Source organism: Rosa rugosa, chromosome 2 (assembly GCF_958449725.1).
Source record: "Rosa rugosa chromosome 2, drRosRugo1.1, whole genome shotgun sequence".
In the NCBI taxonomy this organism is placed as follows: domain Eukaryota; kingdom Viridiplantae; phylum Streptophyta; class Magnoliopsida; order Rosales; family Rosaceae; genus Rosa; species Rosa rugosa.
Window position 1 is genome coordinate 68,408,644 of NC_084821.1, and position 21,974 is coordinate 68,430,617.

At 39.2% G+C, this 21,974-nt stretch overlaps 2 long non-coding RNA genes across 5 annotated transcripts; one reads left to right on the plus strand and one right to left on the minus strand.

Moving 5' to 3' along the window:
- The first annotated feature begins 455 nt into the window (after positions 1–455).
- LOC133729656 (uncharacterized) lies at positions 456–5,558 on the plus strand. 4 transcript variants are annotated; one of them, XR_009856449.1, is made up of 8 exons: positions 501–602; positions 1,009–1,146; positions 1,235–1,310; positions 2,863–2,910; positions 3,007–3,102; positions 3,585–3,661; positions 3,984–4,031; positions 5,521–5,558. It is a non-coding gene; the product is annotated as an uncharacterized LOC133729656 (long non-coding RNA). The 4 variants fall into 4 exon arrangements; XR_009856450.1 differs by lacking the exon at positions 3,984–4,031; XR_009856448.1 differs by lacking the exon at positions 5,521–5,558 and having other exon boundaries at positions 456–519; positions 3,585–5,500.
- A 4,223-nt stretch (positions 5,559–9,781) lies between these two features.
- Positions 9,782–11,289, minus strand: LOC133729657 (uncharacterized). The gene is made up of 2 exons (XR_009856452.1): positions 11,028–11,289; positions 9,782–10,487 (listed from the first exon to the last, which is right to left on the minus strand). It is a non-coding gene; the product is annotated as an uncharacterized LOC133729657 (long non-coding RNA).
- Between the last annotated feature and the right edge of the window lie 10,685 nt (positions 11,290–21,974).

Genomic DNA, 21,974 nt, shown 5'->3' on the forward strand with positions numbered 1-21,974 from the left:
ACTCCAGTAACAGGGATCGAATGATCCTTGTCACTTTCGATGTTGCGCCTCTGACTTTCCTCGACCTCCACAATTTCTTTCACAGGTAACTCTGCTCCTAACCTTTTTTTTTTTTTTTTCAATTCCAACTTTTCCATCTACTTTGTAGATTCGGTGAGGTCGATTCTGTGAGTTTACCAGAAGGGGCAGGTGACCAGCCCAGGTGGGCCACTGTGACCTTCCAGGCCCCTCAGGCTGTAACCAACCTTCTGAAGGGTGCACAGGTCCTCACGCTCTACGTAGGGAACAAAGAGATAACAGCACGGCCATATGTCCATGAGCCTTAAAGCATAGGGCAAGATGTAACATTTATTTACTATATACTAATTCTCAGTTAACTGTTCATCGGCTTAGTAACAGTGCCGGCTCGAGCCCAGCCGTATTGTGAAAAGTCTATTGTACCCCTGCCTCATGTCTCTTGCGTCGACACCTGGGTGTTCTCAGTGCTATCGTGTCTATGATACCTCGCTCCACCGAGAGGTAAATAGTGTTGAGGATTGTGCAATCGGTCTTTTATTTCCATTTGAGGATTTTTGGCAAGATTACTTGCAACCGATTTGCGGGTAATTTCAGTTCTGATGTTGCATGCCATGGTTGCATCTGTGTTTCTTCGATTTAGGGTTTCTTTGTTGGCTGTTTTTTCGATTTACAGTTCGTCAAATTTGATTTGTGTTCAAAGAGTGGGTTTTGGTGATGAGTTAAATTTTGGGTTTCATGTAATCTATTTTTTCAAGCTGATAAACACGATGTTTTCTTCTTCTTTTTTCTCTTTGTTCTTGGCTGAGCTTTGTGTTTCTGTTGTTGATAGAGTGAAAGAGAGGGAGACAATTCCAGAGAATATGTTCTGCATGTTCTCCGTGTGTGTGTTTTTGTGTTCTCTGATAATAGTAATAATCAAGAAACACGCAGAATGAAAGAATTTGTAGTTCTTTTTGAAAGAATTTTGATTTGGGGTTTTGGTGATGACAGGGGTTTCTGGGTTATTGGCTTAACCTTGAGGTGGATGTGTGTTGAGAAAGGCAGAAGAGCTACTGAGGTGTGGCTTCAAACATCCAATTCCAGAGTTATTGTTCATGCTTGGAGACATAGATTGCTTCTACATTCAAGGTTCCTTAATTCTCCTCTCTCAATTTTGTCCATTGTAATTGTAAACTGTTCCTATTTAATGTTAAACTGTGATTGGTTTTGTATGCAGGTTTCATATGCTACTGTTGTAAGAAATTGGTCTGCAAGGTCTGAAGAGAAGGAGAAAGTTGAATCTGTAAATCAAGGTAAATGGAATCGAATACATGTTAAGCAATTTTTGAAATCATGCTCAACTTTAAATTTTTAGAAACTTTTTGATAAGGTTTTTTTTTTTCCTGAGATTTGTAGAGGATGAATTTTTTTGAAGTTGTAACCTTTGAACATTGTAGTTCAATTTTAAAGCCATAGCCCGAGAGTAGAGTAGAAAATTGATATGAGGTGGTCTGCTGGTGTGAGATTATATGCTGTTGACGAATTCTTCTTATGCTAGAAAAAAGGTATATGAAAGAGGGTTTTGGTTAGATTGCTCTATGGGTTTGATTTCTGCATGTCTGACGATCTCCACATGATGCCCATTCTCTCTTTATCGTAAACATTAATCAGCCTTCTTTACTTGATGATGAATGTGTCTACATTCGGGTGTGTTTTCTTTCTGCTTTCTTTGCAGCGAAATCATTCTTTATTTTCTTTTTTTCGTGCTCTGTTTTGTCATGAAGAGAGAATGAGTAGATATGTGGATTTAATGATGATTATATAGAATTGCAAACTAGGAACCCACTAAGTTTTCATAATGTTATATAAACAATTTTGTTGATTGAATTCCTATAGCACTAAGTTAAATGATTAACTTATTGGAATTGGATTTACATAAGGGTCCGGTTTTCAAGTTACACTCTAACTGGTTTCTGTTTTGCTTCTTTTCTGACTGAGTTTTGTGTATTGCTTGATTGGTCATTCAGTAGAGAAGGACATATTGTATGGCCGGAGTAATATTTCATGGTGTTTGAAAGGAAAAAGTATTAGGAGTATTGATACACAATAATGAACTTTCTATTGAAGTTAGTTTTGATAGAAGTTAATAATGAAAATGCAATCAAAGACAATGAAGAGAATAATGGTATTTAAGTAGTCAAGTGTAAATGTTTTCAGCCTTCTTAAAAGCGTGTAACCTCAGTGAAAACAAAAATCTGTAATGCAAAGAATGAGAGAAAGATTGCAAGGCTTTGCAGTGTAATTTGTGTCGTATTCTTTGTTTGTGTTGATAAACAAGTAGCAAAGTTAGTACTGCAATGAACTATTTGCAGAGAATAGCATATAGCATTTCTAACTAGAGCTTCTTTTGTGCAATATGGACGCATTTCTTCCAACTGAAAAGTAGAATACCAAAAGCAGGTGAAGCTGTAAAAAATACAAGTGGATAATGTGAGAGCAGAAACTCTCACTTTTTCAACCTGTTTTTTTTCTGTTTAGAAAATAACCTTCATTTCAAAGAGACTTCAACCATAGTTGGCCAGATTTCACACATAATTAGAACTCTCATACAAAGAAAGTATTAGTAGTTGTAATGAGTGGTCTTCTTTTGTTTTGCAGAATAGTATATAAATTCAGGTACGAATGTTTAAATGATGTTGCTAATAAAATTTAAACAGTGATGCTAACTATTATTGAATGAGTTTGTTCACAATCTGCAAATCAATTTTAGAAACGCGTGAAGAAAGCTTGATAAGATAATCAATATGGTTTGATTGCTGGAAGATTGGTTCATCTGAGATGTCTAATCCTTTCACTGTTTTGCAGGAAAATTTGGGTACAGCAAGAAGGAAACTGGGAAAAGAGATTAAATAGGTAATGAATAGGACATAACTAAAATGTTCCACCTGTTCTTATTTTTCTGCTTTCCTTTTGATAATGTGTTGATTATTTCTTCTTCTGGATATGTAGGCATGCAATTGTTTTGAGCAGCAGATGAATGGCAACCAAAAAGATGAAGTGATTTGCGAAGCAAGCGAAAAGATGAAGTGGTCTGCCAGTGATATGGTCTGGTCATTATTTTGTTCCTCTCCTCTTTAATTTTTCATTGTCGTTTATAGTATTTAGATTTGAATATGCATTTGTAGCCAAAATAATGAACATCAGTTGTGTTTGTTTAAAATCTGTACACTGACTGTGATTTGAACCTATTTGTTGCGGTCAAGATTTTGGGTAACATGCTTTAATCCTGTGGGGGAAGAAATCAGGAGTATGTAATCTTCAAGATTACTGTAAGGACAGCTACACTAGAATGAGCCTGAGATTCAATTAGGACATAACTTCAATCTGTGTTTTGACCAATTGAATTTCAGGCTCATTGTTTTGTATTTGTTTTTACAGTATCCTTTGAGATTAGATACCCCTTCTGAATTCTTCGGCTATTGGATTAAAGCATGTTTGCCAAAATCTTCCCTCGCAACTAAGAATTTCAAATTAAGCTCAGTTTGCAATTTTTCATGAAGATAATTAATCCTTTCACTGTTTTGCAGGAAAATTTGGGTATAGCAAGAAGGAAGATCTGGAATTACCATTGTTTTTGATTTGTCTGCTTATTTTTGAAGAGAAGGTGGGTTTGTAAGTTTATCTAATTGTGTTTGGTTTCTGATTTGAATTTGAGTTCTGTGTGGATTTGTATTTGAGGTGTGTTTTGTAGAATTGCATATGGAAAGGGGTTAGATTCAGTAAATGGTTTCATGCATATGTCAGTATATATCATTTTTTGCTTTGCTTGGTTCCGTTTTCACTTTCAATTGTATATGCTTTCTTCTTCTTGGTATGTTTTCTATTTGTAATTTCTCCAGTTTAGTTCAAATCAGTGGAGAGAATAGGTTCTGCATGTTCTCTGTCGGAATAATTCATACCCTATTTGCTATTGTTTTTTTCTGTAGGAGAGGCTGAAAGTTGTTATTGAACAGATCACGAGCTGTAGCTTCATGGTGAGTAGTCTGTTGTCTTTCATCTTTTAGCTTCCTTGCAACAATTATTGTAATTCTCCCAAGTCTTAAAACAAGAAGATATACCATCTAAATATATCTGCTAGAAAAGAAACTGTTATTAGAGATGATTGCATTATGATAAATTCAAAGATAGCAAGGGTCAATTTCTCTCTGCATTTTGTAGTTCTTGCACATTTGATTTCATTTACCGTTTTTGGTGTACTTATTACTTCAATGTACAGTTTTCATCTTTGATAATTTCAAATCTTTTATTAAGTTATATATGAATCTAATCATGGGATCAATGATAGAATGCAGCAATTGCTTTGATTTGTTGAAGATTTTTCTACATTGATTTTCAGCCACCTTTTTCAAGTAATCATAGAAAAGATCTGAGATTTTTGAGTATTTTGGAGGTGTAAATTGAGGAGTCTTTGCTTTTTCAAGTACAAATGTTTTATCCAATGTAGATCACACACAGTTCATACTCTGTTACTTTCGTGAATATTAGGTAGTCTACTGGTGTTCGCTAATTCTCTCATTGTCTTTCAGTTTGGAGACCTTTTAACTACTGGTATACTAACAATTTTATCTCTGCATTCATATGGATCAGCACTTACTTATTCTGAAAGCACAATTGGAAAGATTGATTTGCTTTATAGACTGCTGCATATAAAGTTTCGACTCTATACCTTTCAATCTTTTATGTACTATTCCAAATGTTTATTCCCTGATAATAATAATAATAATAATAATAATAATAATAATAATAATAATAATTACTAAGAAATATCAACATTTAAGACTCACTACAATTATCATATTTGCTTCTACCTTTTCAAATTATACACAACAACCAGAAAAGCAAAATTTTGTTCGACTTACAATGTATGAAATTTTGAAATAAAAAATTACTTCTATGTTATGTCCATGTTGAGTCCTACAATTGAAGGTTTAACAATCTTCTTCTTCCATTTTTTTTCCTTTTGTTTTGTTTTTTGTACAAAATTTGGAATTTATATAAGTGGTTCAAACAAGGTGGGTCTTCTCTGGCCTCCGCTTTTGATTTAGCTTCAATTTTTAGATAACTTGCTGGAATTGATGCGAGAGAATGAGTTTCAACACCAGTATAATAATCATTAGGTCTGGATTTGTGTGACTGTGGGATTTCTTTTTTCATGATAGATATTTTCAGTAAAGGTTGTCTGATGTATTCGATAATGCAGGGGTTTGCGATTATCATATTGGGATCTTGGAAATATAATGCAGTTATTTATATCATTGCAAAGAAGAAAATCAGTTTTAAATTGATTAGCCTTCTACACTGATTAAAAGGGAGTTAGCAGTTTTGTTTTGATAATTTTGCTATGTTTGTTTTCTTGGTAGTTGCTTTGCTTGGCTCTATTTTTAACTTCAGTTATCTATGGTTTGTTGCTAAGCTTTGCATTACAAATCTGTTCATCACCATGTTTTTCTTCCAAATCTGTAGGCAATTGTTTTCAGCAGCAGATGAATGACAACCAAAAACCAATTTGAACAGAATTTTTAGAAATAAGAATTCCATTACTATCCATAACAAGTCTACAACCAGATTTTACTAAAAGAGAAACTGAAACCAAATTCCTTCTCATGGAAGGTACATAAAAAACATTGTCCAGAACTAATAATTTTCCTAATCCTAAATCGAGCTTTAAGGTTCCAATAGCCTTGACTGCTACTCTCATGCCATTTCCTACACACAGGTTCACTTCATCACTTTTTGGGATTCTCCTCCTTATGAATCCCTGCAAAGAATTAGTAATATGAATAGGTGAGCCTGAATCTATCCACCAAGACTGTGGTTCAACATTTATAAGATTAATTTCTAAGGAAAAAACTGTATTAGAAAAAATCTTACCCTTTTTGGCTAACCAGTTCTTATAGCCAGTGCAGTCCTTTTTCATGTGTCCTACTCTTTTGCAAAAGTAGCACTTGAACCTGAATGGCCTGTTTTCCTTGGCCACTACAGCTGTTGAACTCTTAGTTATGGCTTTGGTAGGCTTGAGCTTATTCTGGGGCTTTTTCCTTTTAGGCTTCTCAATGAGGTTAATGGTTGTAGCAGGTTCCTTTTCTTCCTTGATCCTAGATTCCTCATCCACACAGATGGATATAAGTTCATCTAGAGTCCAGTTTCCCTTTTGAGAGTTGTAACTGGTCCTAAGATGACTAAAACTGTTAGGCAAGGAATGTAGTGCATAATGCACTACTTGCTCATCCCTAACCCCCATTAAGAGTTCCCTGAGTCTGCCATTTATATTGATCATCTTCATAATATGTTCTCTAACTCCCCCTGAACCCATGTACTTCAAATCATGAAACTCCTTGGTTAGCCTAGCTGCTTCTGCTTTTTCACTTTCTTTAAACTTAGCACCTATGAGTTCTAGAAAATCTGATGCTAGCTCAGGCTCTTCTATACTTCCCCTGACAGTCTTAGACATAGATGTTCTGATGAGGTTCTTAGCCATTCTATTGGATCTATGCCACTTCTTGTAAAGGTCAGTATCTTTCTTGGTGCTCTTTTCATTTAACTCTTCAGGCTTATCCTCAGTAAAGCAGTAGTCTATGTTCTCATGCATTCCCATATAATTTTCCACAGAGTCTAGCCAAGCTCTATAGTTGGTTCCAGTTAACATCAAGACACTGTTCAAGTTCATGTAAGAGTTACCTAAGGAGCAAAACAAAAATTCGAGTGAGTTCTCAGTTTGTAAAGAAAATATGTTTAAGTTTTCTGTGTTTTATTTAGCTTTAAGTAACCAAAACAAGAACATACAGAAAACCTAAACACCATACTTGCATTCATGTCAGTCCATAACAAAAACAATATTAAGCATCACTTTTGAGCAGAAACTTAATATCCTGGAGTTCTTTATCAATATGCCATGTTCAATGAAAACAAGTTATCCAAAGAAATTTATCCACATCTTTAGACAGAAGAAAAATTTCTAAGTATCCGTATTTATTTTCATCAAGCATGCATACTGCTGTTTTGTATTCTAAAACCATACTTAACCACTTCTTTGGAAGATAAAACTGAAGCATAGTTTTAAAACACAAAACACAATTTCAGTTTTGTTACTCGATCAGGTACAGTTACTTGGTCAGTTGCTTGGTCAGTTACTTGACCAGTTACACGTACCTGATCAATGTTTTCTGCCAACATCAATGAAGGATGCTTTGTGCATCATAATCACTTATGCCAACAGAAAACCACAAAACATATGAGCTCTTTTACTTTACATTCTATCCAGATTCATCCTTGTAAGAAAATTAAGCTCTTGTATCTGTCAACTTTAACGTGTAAACAAAATCTGGGAGATTTCTGTTCTTCATACAATTTTACACAATCACAGATACAATACCATATCATCAATCAATTCAACATGCATATTCAAGCATAACCAAAATTGATTCGATTCCAAGAAACCACAGAATAATCAAGAAATTATAAATTTCATCCGGTCACCATCTACTCTAGCCTAACGCACGCCGGGAATGCAACTAGGGTTCTTGAGCACAATCAAAACTTAATTATCATGCTATGAATCGAAAACAATTTTCACAGAAAAACCTGTTTTTGCTTTTTCCCCAATTTGCTGCTAAAAAATCATAGCGGAAGCGTGAATTTTATAATTAACCAGATGCAGCAGTCGACTTAAGTAACTTACCTTGATCAGGTACCTGACCAGTTACTTGGTCAGTTACCTGGTCAGTTACTTACTTGGTCAGATACCTGACCAGTTACATGACCAGTGACTTGGTCAGTAACCTGATCAATTACTTGACCCGTAAAGCAAAAAACTCTTAAAAAATTTTATGTTTGTTTTTCAAAACCCTAAAACGATTTTTCATATTTGTGAGCCTATGCTCTGATACCAATTGTAAAACCATAGTTACATGCTCACAACATATGCACAACAATCATAATAGGATTAAGGCTTACCTTCAGCAATCACTGTCATGGATTCCATCTTATGCAGCTGCTAAACACGATCACTGAATATGGTCTTCTGTTACTTACCAACTTGCTTCTCAATGGACAGAACAATATCACAACTTGTAGCCTTTCTTGTCGACTAAGCAATGGATTACTATCCTTAATGAATTGATACACTATTCATTAAGTTACTAGTATTGATTTACTGTTTGTATCCATGTTAAACTAGGATTGATATTAAGCTAATCATCAATTACTTTATGATGATATGTGTTATGTCCATATTTGATCTTACACATGCTACTGATTTCTCAACACTGCCTTCATTGCAAATGAGAGCCTCTGTTGCCAGTTCTAGCGTAAAACCAATCGCCGTCATCTGTTGAGCAAGTGCCTTCAATTTTGTCGACATCAGAAAACCACTACATCGTTCATGCAACTCTTGAGCTTGCTGGCTGTTGTCATTGTCAGTTCCCGGTACTGTCTCGGGCTTAACGGGAGGACTAGATGTTTTGTGTTGATGTTCTTCCGACTCACCAGACCAGCTACCATTCGGAGACGCTGGAGACATCTTCTTGAAATTGGAAAGCAAATAAAATTGAATTATTCCTGCAGCGTTTAAGATATAGCTAGGATTTATTCAGTACAACACAAAATTGTACTGGCCGGGCACCATGTATTAACCCTAAAGCCTTATAATTTTGATACCAAACTATGTAGTATATACACGCAACTGTAAAATAATGATGTGCTCACACAATTTCTTCAATATTTTGGAGACAAAACTTACATAAGCAATTGAAAAACTCAAGGCAAGATTAAACTAGGTGTGACAACCGAATCAAACCCGTCAAATTCTTGGTCAATTCTAGAACTCAGGACAAGATTGAACGAGCCAATCCAACGCTCAGCTACCAAATGGATTGATCTCAAACCGATCCACTAGAACTAGCAGCTGGGCGGAGATGATCGCATAGGGTCGGCAGCCCAGTGCTAGCTAAGACCTTCACCACTATGTTTAAGGCGTATTCTCTGCAGGAGGAGGGCTCTGTGGCGGACAAGATGGCTGTGAATGACGTATTTAGATGGATCGTTCTATTTACTTTTGATTAGTGTTAAGATACGCTAATGATCCACTATGTGTTGCATCATGGCAGAATGAATATAACTCGTACCTCAGAAAACAACTAACAACTGAACAGACTCACACCACTTCATGTACAGACTAAAGCGGACCTTTCGACTACGAGTGTGTTCCCCATTGTTTACCATTCAGCCATAGGCGCAAGTTTGAGGAATTAATGACCAAAACTAATACTACGGAAGATAGTGGCAGAGATGTCACCGGCAGAGCAATAAACTGAAAAATGGGACCGACACCCTTTGAAATTGAGGCCAAAGGTGCATCAGTATTGCAATGCATCAGTGACTTCTGCAAGTTCATTTTAGGGTGCTTGTCTCAAAGTTAAGGTTATCCTCTGGCAGGCGTCTGTTTGGGAATTTGAGATATAACATCAGAAATCAACACAATAAATAAAAGAAAGTCGGAATGTGCACAAGCACCATTGACATTGATATTAAAGATCTAATACTGCGAATGACTGGTCATGGATCTAACAAAGTTCCCATACAAATACATAACATCTAACGAGAGTTCCAGAAACAAATCCTCTCTCCACGCACTGAGTCACTATATAGATAGAGCAAAGTAAACAAGATAGAGCAAAGTAAACACACGAGTCACCATACAAATACATAACATCTAACGAGAGTTCCAGAAACAAATCCTCTCTCTCCACACACTGAGTCACTATATAGATAGAGCAAAGTAAACACACGAGTCACCATATAGATAGAGCAAAGTAAACACACGAGTCACCATACAAATACATAACATCTAACGAGAGTTCCAGAAACAAATCCTCTCTCTCCACGCACTGAGTCACTATATAGATAGAGCAAAGTAAACACTGAGTCACCATACAAATACATAACATCTAACGAGAGTTCCACAAACAAATCCTCTCTCTCCACGCACTGAGTCACCATATAGATAGAGCAAAGTAAACACGGGTTACAAAGGGTGGAAAGTGGGGATCATTCCTTGATCTCACGTGAACTTCTGTCGCTGCCAGCAGCAGATTTTGATTTTGTTTCTGATCCCAATACTGGAGCACGTTGATCACGATTTGGACAATGTCGACGCCAGTGGGTGATACCACAGCAGTTACAGGACGTGACAGCAGAATGAGTAGAAGGTTTTGCATGAGAGTCATTAGTATCAACACCCATTGTGCGAGGATGATAACCAAGTCCCTTTGCATGTCTCTTTGAAAGAGGAAGCTCCCTATTAATACATTCATGAATTAGGCGTCGGCGTCGGCGACTTTGTTTTTGTTGTTCCGCCCGAGGCGTACAGTCACGAGGGTTTGGTTCTTGTGCGTTGTTGCATCGTTTTTCATGTAAGGAAAACAATTCTAACACTGTCGACAGAAGACAAAAAAAAAAATCAGCAAAGAATCTTCAATCTTGGATGGAATATATTATGTAAAAGGCAAAGCTTGCAGAGGTAGCCGCCGCTATCATCTATGATCCCATCAACAAACCGATACACAGGCACAACGCTAGTAGTACAAAGTTATGAGAGACGAATATAAAAGCAATTACACAAGATCTACGCAACTAATTTTCAGCAATATACAAGCTAAATCTGCCGATTCTAGACTTGAAACTTTCTGTTTGTTAAGATGTTCTTAATATAAATCAAACAGATTGTTTTACTGTCTACTCCATAAAAATTCAGATATAGAATTGAACAGTGGGTCAAAATAAAAAATAAAAAATAAAAAATAAACAAGCACGCATCATATCTCAAGGCAATGGAATTTGATAGGATTATCAAATTGAACCAAAATCTGATCATCGAGCAATTGTAAAATCTGATCATCCGAAAACCGAAACAATTCCCATAAACTAAAATTGAACCAAAGCAGGCAAACTCCAAATCTAAACAAACAACATACATGAAACCGCGACACGACCCGTCTCCCATAAATACCGCAGCGACTCGTCTGCTGGCGGCTCCCGCCGTCGGGGATCGTCCAGGTCCAAATCCGATATATGTCTCAAGTACAGGGTCATAATGATCAAGCTCAAATGGAATTGGGGGTTTCGAGATCCAGATCTATGGCTTTTTCTTTCTTTGAGATCTATGGCTTTTGGGTCTATTTTATACGCGCAGAGAGAGAGAGAGAGAGAGAACCGACATATCTTACTCGGTCGTCGAAAACGTGGCGTAACTTGATTGGTTTATGTTCAGGGCCTGGGCCTTTTCTTTCCCAAACCGTGCATCTTTTTTTGTGTTTTTATTTTGGTTAAGAAGCCTGTAGGTTGAATGTTCATTGTTCACACCTGATCCACCGTCTTTTTTTTTTTTTTCTCTTTTTGGGTCAAATTGGATTGAGAGGCCCATCATTTCTTTTCTTCACTTTTTGGTCTGAAATTTAGACTCCCACTTTAACTTATGATCCAACTAGGGCTGTCTTGGGTTCGTGTCGGGTCAATGTATATGTCGTGTCACAAGAGACAAACTCAAACCCAACCCATTTATTAATCGTGTTGAAAATTTAAACTCAAACCCAACCTATTTATTAAACGGGTTACCCGTTTCCAACCCACTTAACCCATTTAATAAATAGATCGTGTAGTGTTGGACAAAATGACTCATTTAAGGGTTAACACTACGACCTATTTAACTAAAAAAAAATGCATAAATTGATTAAATTCACTAAAAACTCCATAAGACGAAGAATATAAATAATTTATATATAATTCATAAATAATTAAATCCAATAATGATGAAGCAAAATATTTCAAATTGTCCAATCCTAGGATTCAAATACTTCCAACTCTAACGTCCAAAATTTCAAGAAGTATAGCATAATCAGGTTATACGGGTTCACTTCGTGTTGGCGGGTTGACCCGCGGCCTACCCGTTTATTAAATGGGTCATGACGGGTTGACCTGCTACCGACCCACTTTTTAATCGTGCAGGTTCAACCCGCTTTGTTTCGTGCCGGTTTCGAGTCGTGTTATCGGGTCGTGTCGGAATTGACAGCCCTAGATCCAACGGTCTATTGATTGAGAGGCCAACTCCTCTGGTAGCCTAGTACATTGTCCACATCATTGCCGTCCAAAACTTATTCTTGCTAGGTTCCCGAAACTTCTTCCACAAACTTATTCATACCCAAAGCACCGGGCCTCCAACCAAACCAACTCAAACCCAAAGATTTAAGCTCCTCCATACCAATGTTCATAGATGTTGTCTAAGTTCTGTAATTCTCATCTCTGTAAAAGAAACATCCCCCACATTTGGAAGCCAATTTATTATATATTCTCGTTCCTCTCGAGTCCCTTGTCCAGACCAAAAAAATAAAACAAAGACTATAACTTTTCTTATCCATGTTAATTAAATACGTCTAAAATCATTAATACAACGAAGACTCATAGACTACGGTCAACAGACAGTTATTTGATAACAAGATTTTTCAGGGAGATAATCATCTTTCCCTGTCAAAGATGAAAAAGAATCATCTCTGTACGTGTTGCAAGAGGTAGAGTTCTAGTGTGCCTAATCCAAACAAGATTAATACCCTAGTTGCATTCTCCCAAATTCCTTTTCTCTACAACACTCATATCATTCAATTGTCTTTTTGAAAATCGAGCCAGTAGGCGAATATATATTCATCACAAGCCAGAATAGGCCATTACATACCCTTCCACTGTCATCTATAGACAGATAAGAAGATAGTGGTAGTACCCACAATGGTACATAGAAAAATAGACCCACTCATTGTACAATCAATACGTAGACATAGCGGGAATCCCCCTTTGGTACTACGCCGGAGGCGCTAGAAGGTCCGGTCCTCCCAACCTAACTCATAATCCAGTAAATGTAGTCGCCTAGAGACCTCAATTGGTGTACGACTAGATACACTGAGAGTTAAAACTGACAAAGACCAAGACCAAATACTAAAACTAGGTAGGAAATAAATCCACTAGACTGCCTCAAAAAAGGCCTAAATGAAACTAGAAAATAAACAACAGCTAAACTAATGGCCCAAATGGCCCAAAGAAGAGCAGAGCCCGAGGCCCAAACTGACCCAGCCCTGTTGCACTTCCGTCTTCCCATGTTGAGGATGCCGCACGCCGCAAGCCAGCCACCGCCGCACCTGCACCATACCATCGCCGCCCAATTCAAAGACCACCGCCACAACACAGCACCACCACCGTGAGGACAACAAATACCCCGAACGACACCAGACCCCGATCCAAAAGAAAAGATCCCCTGTGCCCCTAGAGCACCGGCTGCCTCCCATGATGCCGCTGCACTGTCGCCGTTGCCAGAAAGCCCCAGCCCGCGCCGTCCCTTGAATCGGATCCACGACTTCCAGCCACATGGAAGCTTCGACCCAGGCAAGACCGATCAGATAAAAACCTCGAGCCACTGCAGATCCATGAACCACAGCGCACCCCTAGACCATCAACGCCCGTCCGGCAGCCTCACAGCGACGACGAGGCAAGCCCCACCGAAGCAGAGAGCCGCCGGACGAGAGGACCTCGGTTGAAACTGGACCAAAGTAGATGCGCGTGCGGCGCGTTGGAGTTTAGGGTTTTCTTAAAGAGCCATTCTCTCTCTTATTCTTAGTTTATTCTATCAGAAATTTTTCATATCATTCAATTGTCAATGGACTATAACATATATATAAGTATTTATTAGTATTTATTTTCTGCCGGTTTCACTCCAAGCAAATGATAATTAAAAAGTTAACTGAGTACTAATAAGGCGGAACTTCCAGATTCAATATATGCAGGGTGGTTCTTTTTTTTTTTTTTTTTGGGTTGTGGTGGGGATGACAACTTGAAACAAAATTGATGTATTTAATCAACATAAATGAACATTTCACCAACTTAATTTCAAACCATATTATACTAGTTTTTTTTCGGGGCCGTGACCACTTACCCAATTTCAGCTTAAAAATTGCCCACGTGCTCCTCTAAGAGTTTTCTAACCTCATCTACTGACAGTTTTGCCCCTATTAATCAAATTGAAACTCACAGATCTCTCTCCTCCCGGACTCTCTCTCTCTCTCTCTCCAGCCGGCAGTGGCGACCACGCCTTCAACACCTTCTTCGTCGACCTTGAGCCCGGCGCCGGCTAGCACATCCCAAGCCCCATCTTCGTCGACCTCAAGCCCACCGTCAATCGCCGATCACCTTTCTGGTGCCAATCACCGATCTGGTGCCGATCACCCTCAATCACCGATCACCGATCTGAAGCTCCCATCCCGCTGTTGTGTCGGAACCTCACCAAACTGAAGCTCCGCACGTGCCGCGATTTGACCGACGCAGGCATGCTGTTGTCCACAAAGAACTCCAAGGTTTAAAGAAGCTATCCTGTGGATCGTGCACCTTCGGAGCCAAGGGAATGAACGCCGTGCTAGAAAATTGCTCGGCTCTGGAAGAGTGTTGGTTAAGCGGCTCCGGTCGATCTGATCTGGTGCCCAGAGCACCTTTTTTTTTTTTGTGGTATACCTTGAGATCCGAGAGTGGGGAAGGAACATATAAATTGATCAATTGTGTCTGTAATATATTCATTTTGGTTTTGAGAGTTTATGCAATTCACTTGAGGGCAATAATATGATTATTTGAGGGCAATAATATGATTATCGAGGGCAATAATATGGTTATTGGGAGGCAATAATATGATTATTGGGGGGCAATAATAAGATTATTTATTTGAATAAACCTACAAAACCTTCAAAATTATAAACATCTTCATTGTTTATTAATTATTGATCCCTAATAAACTTGTTACTGGGGGCACTCCAGACGCCGGAATCCGGTCACCAGTCCGGCAGTCGGATTCCAGTCACTGGACGAAGGACTCCGGTCACCGGTCGTCGGAGTCCGCTGCCGGCCATCGGAGTCCGCTGCCGGCCATTGGTCACCGGAGCACATCAAGGTGGAGGATGACTTCTCTCTCTAAGTGAGAAAGAATGAGAGGGCAAAAAAGTTTCAAAAATAAATAAAAAGAATAAAAAAAGAATTAATTGGGTATTAGAGAAATAATCCGTTTTAGAGTGTTTTGGGTAAATGGGGTTAAAAAACTGTTAGTTGAGCAAGTGGGCAATTTTTAAGCTGAAATTGGGTAAATGATCATTTCCCCAACAAATATTTCTCTCTAACTTACACAAGAACTATTTCATTACCATGCAAGCTACAAATTGCAAATTTTGATCCATGATCCTCCCAAAACAGAAATAGAACCTGAATAAAACTCTAAATACACATTGACATAAACATAACCAAATTCACACACATACCTGCAGATACATTCTGTTCCTCATCATTAAGTTCATCATTGCTTGAACTTAATGGATCATCATATTTAATCTTCGAATTAGTCCTATCATAAAGGTCTACTTTCAAAAGCGAATGTTTGCCTTCGTAATTAAAATCTAAGGTGCATCCATGTTCTAGGGAGTAAACTTTTGCAAATTCTGGCCAACCTCTTTCTGCCCACATCTGCCCTTTACACATTGTCACTTGCATTGGATATACATCTCCACTTGGAACCTTGAGGTATATCTCGTTAGCCGCTACCATGCATTTTCTAAACACATCTGGTATTTCCTGTCATAAATAGCTCCCTTAATTTTTTTTTAACAGAAAATCAAACCTCAGTGAAAATGTGGTTCGGGAAGCTTTTGGGCTTCCGCCCAATCGGGTTAGTTGGAGGTTTATTAGCTCAATTTAGCAGCTAATTTCTTAATTGGACTTCCGCTTGGTTACACTTACACCTTACCGAGATTTGATTAAACAAGAAAGCCCCGCCCCGCCCACCAGCCGCATATCTCAAAGATCGTAGTTATTTGATAATTTAAAACATGTATAGATGAACCCAGAGGAAACCCAAATTTTAATCTCCAATTAATTCTCTAAGCTCCTGGACAAGGTGATATCTACTAACTTGAATCAGTACTCCCATGACGGTGGTGTAACAATTGACTTCAGTTAAGGTGATTGGGGGCGTGAGGATCGCAACTCCTTCTGATCAAGTCAATGGGTCTACATCTCCCAAAATCTTAACAGTCGTGAATTTAAGGAGGAGATTTTCTATTGGGACCTCCCAATTTGCTCATTTGACCTCTACCTCTTTTGAATTATTGAATTACATATATATCCTCTTATAAAATGACAATTATAGACAATGAATTTTAATTAACTAATATTTTCTTTACAAACCTCTCTACCTAGCTAGTTTTCACGATACAGTGGTTTTAAACCCTAGACCTGTGATCTTACTCTCATCCATGATAACGTTCCCGTTCTGATCACAACCAGTGGCGGAACCAGGATGAAAATTAGGGTTGGGCTAATTTAAAGAGCTTACAAGTTAGTTTTTTTTTTTTTTGTCGATGATGATTCCAATAATTTTGGGACTCAAGTTTATAAGAAATACTAATGGAGCATGATGGAACTAAAAAAAAAAAAAAAGAGGAAAAAAAGGGGAAAGAGAAAAAAAAATTAACAGGCTAGATTGCCTTTAAGAGAAGAAACTGTTAAGAAACTAGGAATAGAAAAATGTTGTAAGAAAAGAAAAGAGAATGGGAGAAGAAAATGGGAAAAAGACACCAAAAAAAGGGGGAAAAAAATGCCAAAAACGGAGAAGGAAATGGGAAAACAGCAACAAAAGGGGGTTGTGGGGACTCGAAACAAGGTGGGATCTTAGTAGGAAAGAAGACAACTCAAAAAGCTGCCAACTGAACCAACGTTAGACTTCTGTTAGTGAGGCACACTTATAATATATAAAATATCCCAAGAATTTTGGGTTGGGCTACAGCCCAAGCAGCCCTTCACGTAGTTCCGCCACTGATCACAACGTCAAAGCCAGCAACGTGCATAAGAGCTATTGCAACTATTTGAAATAACGTTATTAATGGATACACAATTCAATGTTTCAGAGCCTCCAAGCAAGGTATTATTTGAATACTAGTATAAAGTTTGTTGTTGATTAAAAGGCTAAGAAATTTTTTCAGAACTCTAATTAAGTTCTTAATCTAGACTTTGTTTAAGGTTTGGTTGGATGATGAGAGTTTTTGGATGGGAGACGATGGCTTTTAGTTTTTTTTTTTTTTTTTTTTTTTTTTTTTTTTTTTTTTTTTCTGCGTTTGGTTATTGCTGGTGTTTCTTGCTTTGTTTTTTTTTTTCTTCTGCGTTTGTGTTCGACTCTAACATTATCAATCTTCTTAATGGCCTTCAGTGTGTTTAATCACCACATAGGAGCATATGAGTTTGTTTCGATTAATAGGAGCATAGGAGTTAATGAGTTAACTTTTATATATAAATATTGTAGTCAAACTATGTGTGCGTACTGCAAGTATGGTTCTAGCTAGAATCATGATTTATTTTTTGTTTAGTAATAAAATATGGTCCAAGTTTGTGTTTGCATGCAAAATATAAAAAAATAAAAAAAAAATCAAGGAATGGAGGTGTAGTGAGTGAATTAGAGGTATAATGAGTAATTTCTTGTTTTGTATGTGAATAATATAACTAAGGTTATTTTAGGAATTCAAAAGGAGGTCTAGTGAGCAAACATTGGGTATTTAAAAGCAAGAAGGAGGTGTAGAGAGTAGAGAGGTCAGATGAGCAAATTTAGATCTCTTTAAGGAGTCATCGAAATGAAAAATTCAATAAAGAATGTAAAATGTTAAACAGGAGCTTGTGCTCCGCAAAGAAACAAATTTATATGTGAACTACCCGCCTTGCTCATTACTTAGATGACCATGACTGAAATCTAAAATAACCGACATAACCTTGCAACATTATGTTTTGTTTTTAACGAGTATTGATATGAAAATGTATCATATTTTTGACAACTATAAAGCCATAGTTTACTATACACATTTTATTAGGTATACTAGTTTGTTGTCATACATCCTTTCACATTTAACGGATGGGAATCCCTATCCAAAAAAAAAAAAAAAAAATGAAGACGGGAATTTCCCGCCAAAACGCTTTGTGGCTGGCAATTCCGTTAGAGCAAGTAGTTGGTTAATACTGCGTATTTGGCAAGTCGGTTACGGAAAAAATTTCAAAACCTCCCCTTAAAAAAAAAAAAAAACATGTAATTTCCGCAGGCCTCTCCCACACGATTTTGGCGTGTGAATAATCTCCCGCCAAGAATTGGTTGCTTGCTTTGTAGTTCGCAGCGATATTCTCAGGGTCACAAGAATCTAACGGACTTGCCCTCGCCTTCGTTATATAACTACTCTCTTACTCTCTCTCATTTCTCATACTCTATTTTTCTCAGTCTCTGATAAAATCAAGAAACCCTCTGATCCTCTCATGGCAACTTACCACAGTGCCTCACTTTCTTTGTTCATTCTCTTCCTCACCACCACTCTCATCAGAACCGCCGCCACCTCCACTTCACCCCTCACTGCCTCACCACCACCACCACCTCCACCTCCATTCCAGTCGTCTCCTCCGGCCAAGAGGCTTGAGGACGTCATCGCCGAGCCACCTCTCGGCTTCGGTGACTTTACAAGCCGGATTCCAAAGATCGCACCCGTATCTCTCACTGGAAACGACGTGCAGGCCTCAGCGCCGGCGTCACCTCGGCCGTCACCGCAGGACCCCGATGAGTTCACGGAGGCAGCGATCGACTTCGGGAGGTTTGCACACGTCATCACCGTCGGCGATCATCTCTCGCGCGCGACCGTCTCCCTCTCTGCAAACGACGCTGTGTCACGCCTCCTGGCCTCAGCGCCGCCTTCTCCTCCATCGTCACTTCCGGCATCTCCTCTGGACACTACAGCGTCGCAGCAGAACGTCCAGCACGTCACGGAGGCACCGATCGACTCCGGGAGCTTCGTACAAGTCATCGCTGCCGGGACTCAGCTCTCTCTTCCACAGAGCATGACGGTTTTCCACTCCGGAAACGACGAGGTACCGGCCACAAATGAATTCTTGTCACCGGACCACGTGGTGCCTCAGCGGCTGACGTTTGCAGATTTGATTCTCTTGGAGACCGGTTCTCGTCTTCCCACTCTCCTTCCCGGAAGATTTATAACCATAACCAACAACACCGCCGTGAATTACACTGTGAACAACCGTCGGATAATTCACCCCGACGCCTTTGTCACGAGCGCAACCGCCTTCTTGAAGACAAACTATGCAGTGGCACGCATGGCCTCAGGCTCGCTACCTCCGGCCACGAAATCTACACTGAGGAAAGTCGAGGACATTGTCGAGGAAGAGATCAGCTTTGGAAGCCTGGATAACCTCATCTCTGTGATGAATCCGCTTTCTCTTCCTCAGAGCGCCAGCTTTGTCGGCTCTGAAAACGACTCTGTCTTACGCGTCAGTGGCCATCTGTCACCTCTATCATCCGACGACGAGAGTGACGCCACAGCAACCAAAGGACCCAAATTTTGTCCCTAATCATAATCAAGAAGATAACATGTTAAAGGAAAACGAAATTGGACACGAATTTTTTCCCGCCTAAATATTGCATTTTCATCCTAACTAGATTCTATATATAGGATTCCTAGTTCTCATGGGACAAGACAAGGCGGGATTACTTCTGTCCTCCCTGCATTCCTCCCTCCAAAATAAATAATATCTTAACCATATTTCCTATTTGGAATTTCTTGTTCTCACATAATAAGAAGAACTAGAGTCGATCTTTTCCTCGCTATTCTTGTGCCGCTAAATTTTCTCCGCCTAAATACTCCATCTCGCTTGATTTATACATGCATGGATCCAATTTATCCTCACTATCCTCGTTCTACCAAATTTCCTCTGGATATCCTACTAAGACTCCATGTATGAGTTACCTCACTCTCGTGGGATCAAACAAGGCAAAGTTAGGTTTTGTCCATGTAATAACCGCAAATTTTTAATCAAGGAAAAACATGATTACCGGTGCTTTACTTTTCATGATTACCCATGATTACCGGTGCTTTACTTTTCATGATTGCAACGCTTTACCTTTCATGATTTCAATGCTTTAACTTTCATGATTAAGCATAATTGATGTGTTACGGCTTTTTGACCACGTCCTTAGCTAGCTTTAACACTCCAAGCTCCGGTGCTTAAGCCTTAAGCACTTCATTTTCTCTCCAAAACCATTTTCTCTCTCTCTCTCTCTCTTCCGAAGCCACCGAAACAGAGCAAATTTCTCCAGCCTTGTTCTCCCTTCATCGACCACCTCTAGACGTCGGACCACTCCCCTTGTCTTCGCCTCGGGCCGCTTTACCTGCTGGACGTCGTCATATCCTCCGGCACAGCCTCAAGGTCCGACAAACCAGCTCGAATCCGGTTGCACCCGAAACCGAACCAACTCATCCTCCTCGTGTTTCCGGCCACCAATCCCCACCAAACTTCATCCTAGAGCTCGCCTCAACCTCCTGAACCCCCCAGAAGTGTCCTTACACGGAGGCGCTGCTCGTGGTGACGGCTGGAAGCCAGACCCGATCTAAATCGAAACCGAGCTATCGATCAGGATATCTCGAGCTACAGACCATCATTTCTTGTGATTCTTGAACTGGTGGACTCGCCTTGAGTTTCTGAACAAATCACCAGAAAAAATCGAAGCGAGTTGTTGAAGTTTTTACGTGGATCGGAGCACTCGCCGGTTTCTGGAAAAATTCCGGCCACCTCGACTGGTTCTAGGTAATTTCGATCCCTTCCCGTTATTTCCAGCTTACATGCTAGTTGGGAAAGTTATTAGGCTTGATGAGACGAAGCAGAAAAGCCCGGCCCCGACACCATTGGTGGTGATCGGCGGCGGCTCTGCCACTAACTCCGGCGTCCATTTCCGGCCACCTCCGGGGGTCACAAGGACAGTTTCTGTGCTTTTGTAGATTCTTTACTTCAATACGATCATTTAGACATATTATACGCAATTTTTGGATATCGTATAATTAAGTTATGAATTTTACGATTTCGATCGATTTCGATCGTTCGATTTGTGATCTGTGAAGATCGGACCGTCCGATGGACTTGTAGTTTAATATGTTGATCTTATGACTGTCCCAGTGGCTTTGTGTGGTCATGGGCGAAGATCCGACCGTTGGATCTTCGTATAATTGCTAAACAGTGATTAGGGAGGCGATTCGTGAGAATCCGTCCGTTGGATTTTCGTATAAATTAGCGGAGATGTTAGTAAGGACGATTCAGGAAGATCCGACCGTTGGATCTTCGTGATGATTCTTGGAGGATGATCCTAAAGGCAATCCGTGAGGATCCGACCGTTGGATCATCATTTAATTTCGATCCGACCGTTGGATTGTCGTTGGAGTATGTTTTTGAGTTATTGGCTAAGTGAAGGTCGTGTTTGATTAGGTGATTGACGGTCTTACTTGGGTGAGCAAGTTCAGTTGTGAAGTGTGTTAAATTGAAGACGCAGCGGGAAGATCGAGGTGAGTAAACCTCACATGGTTCATATTACGAACCGAGCACTTTTAATTAAATTATTTTGTCGTAATTGTGTGAAAAATATTTATGATTAAATAATTGTTTTAAAACATATGGACTTGATCAACTACGAGCTGGATATGTTTTGTGATGATTGCCCTATTGGGATAGGTGGTAGAGAGTTCTCTGCATCATTGATTGTGATTCCAGATCACACATATGATGTGATTTTGGGTATGGATTGGTTGAGTCCGAACCATGCATTGATTGATTGCTTTAGGATGATTGTGTCCTTCTGTATTCCTGGGCAACCAGTGTTTCATTACCGTTGTCTGAGGTCCGACATCGCCATGAGGGCAGGGATTTTGGCTCATATTGAATCAGGGAGTAGTATTTCTGAGATTACAGGGATTCCTGTAGTTTCAGAGTATGCTGGTGTGTTTAAGGAGATACCAGGGTTGCCTCCAAAAAGGGTAATGGACTTC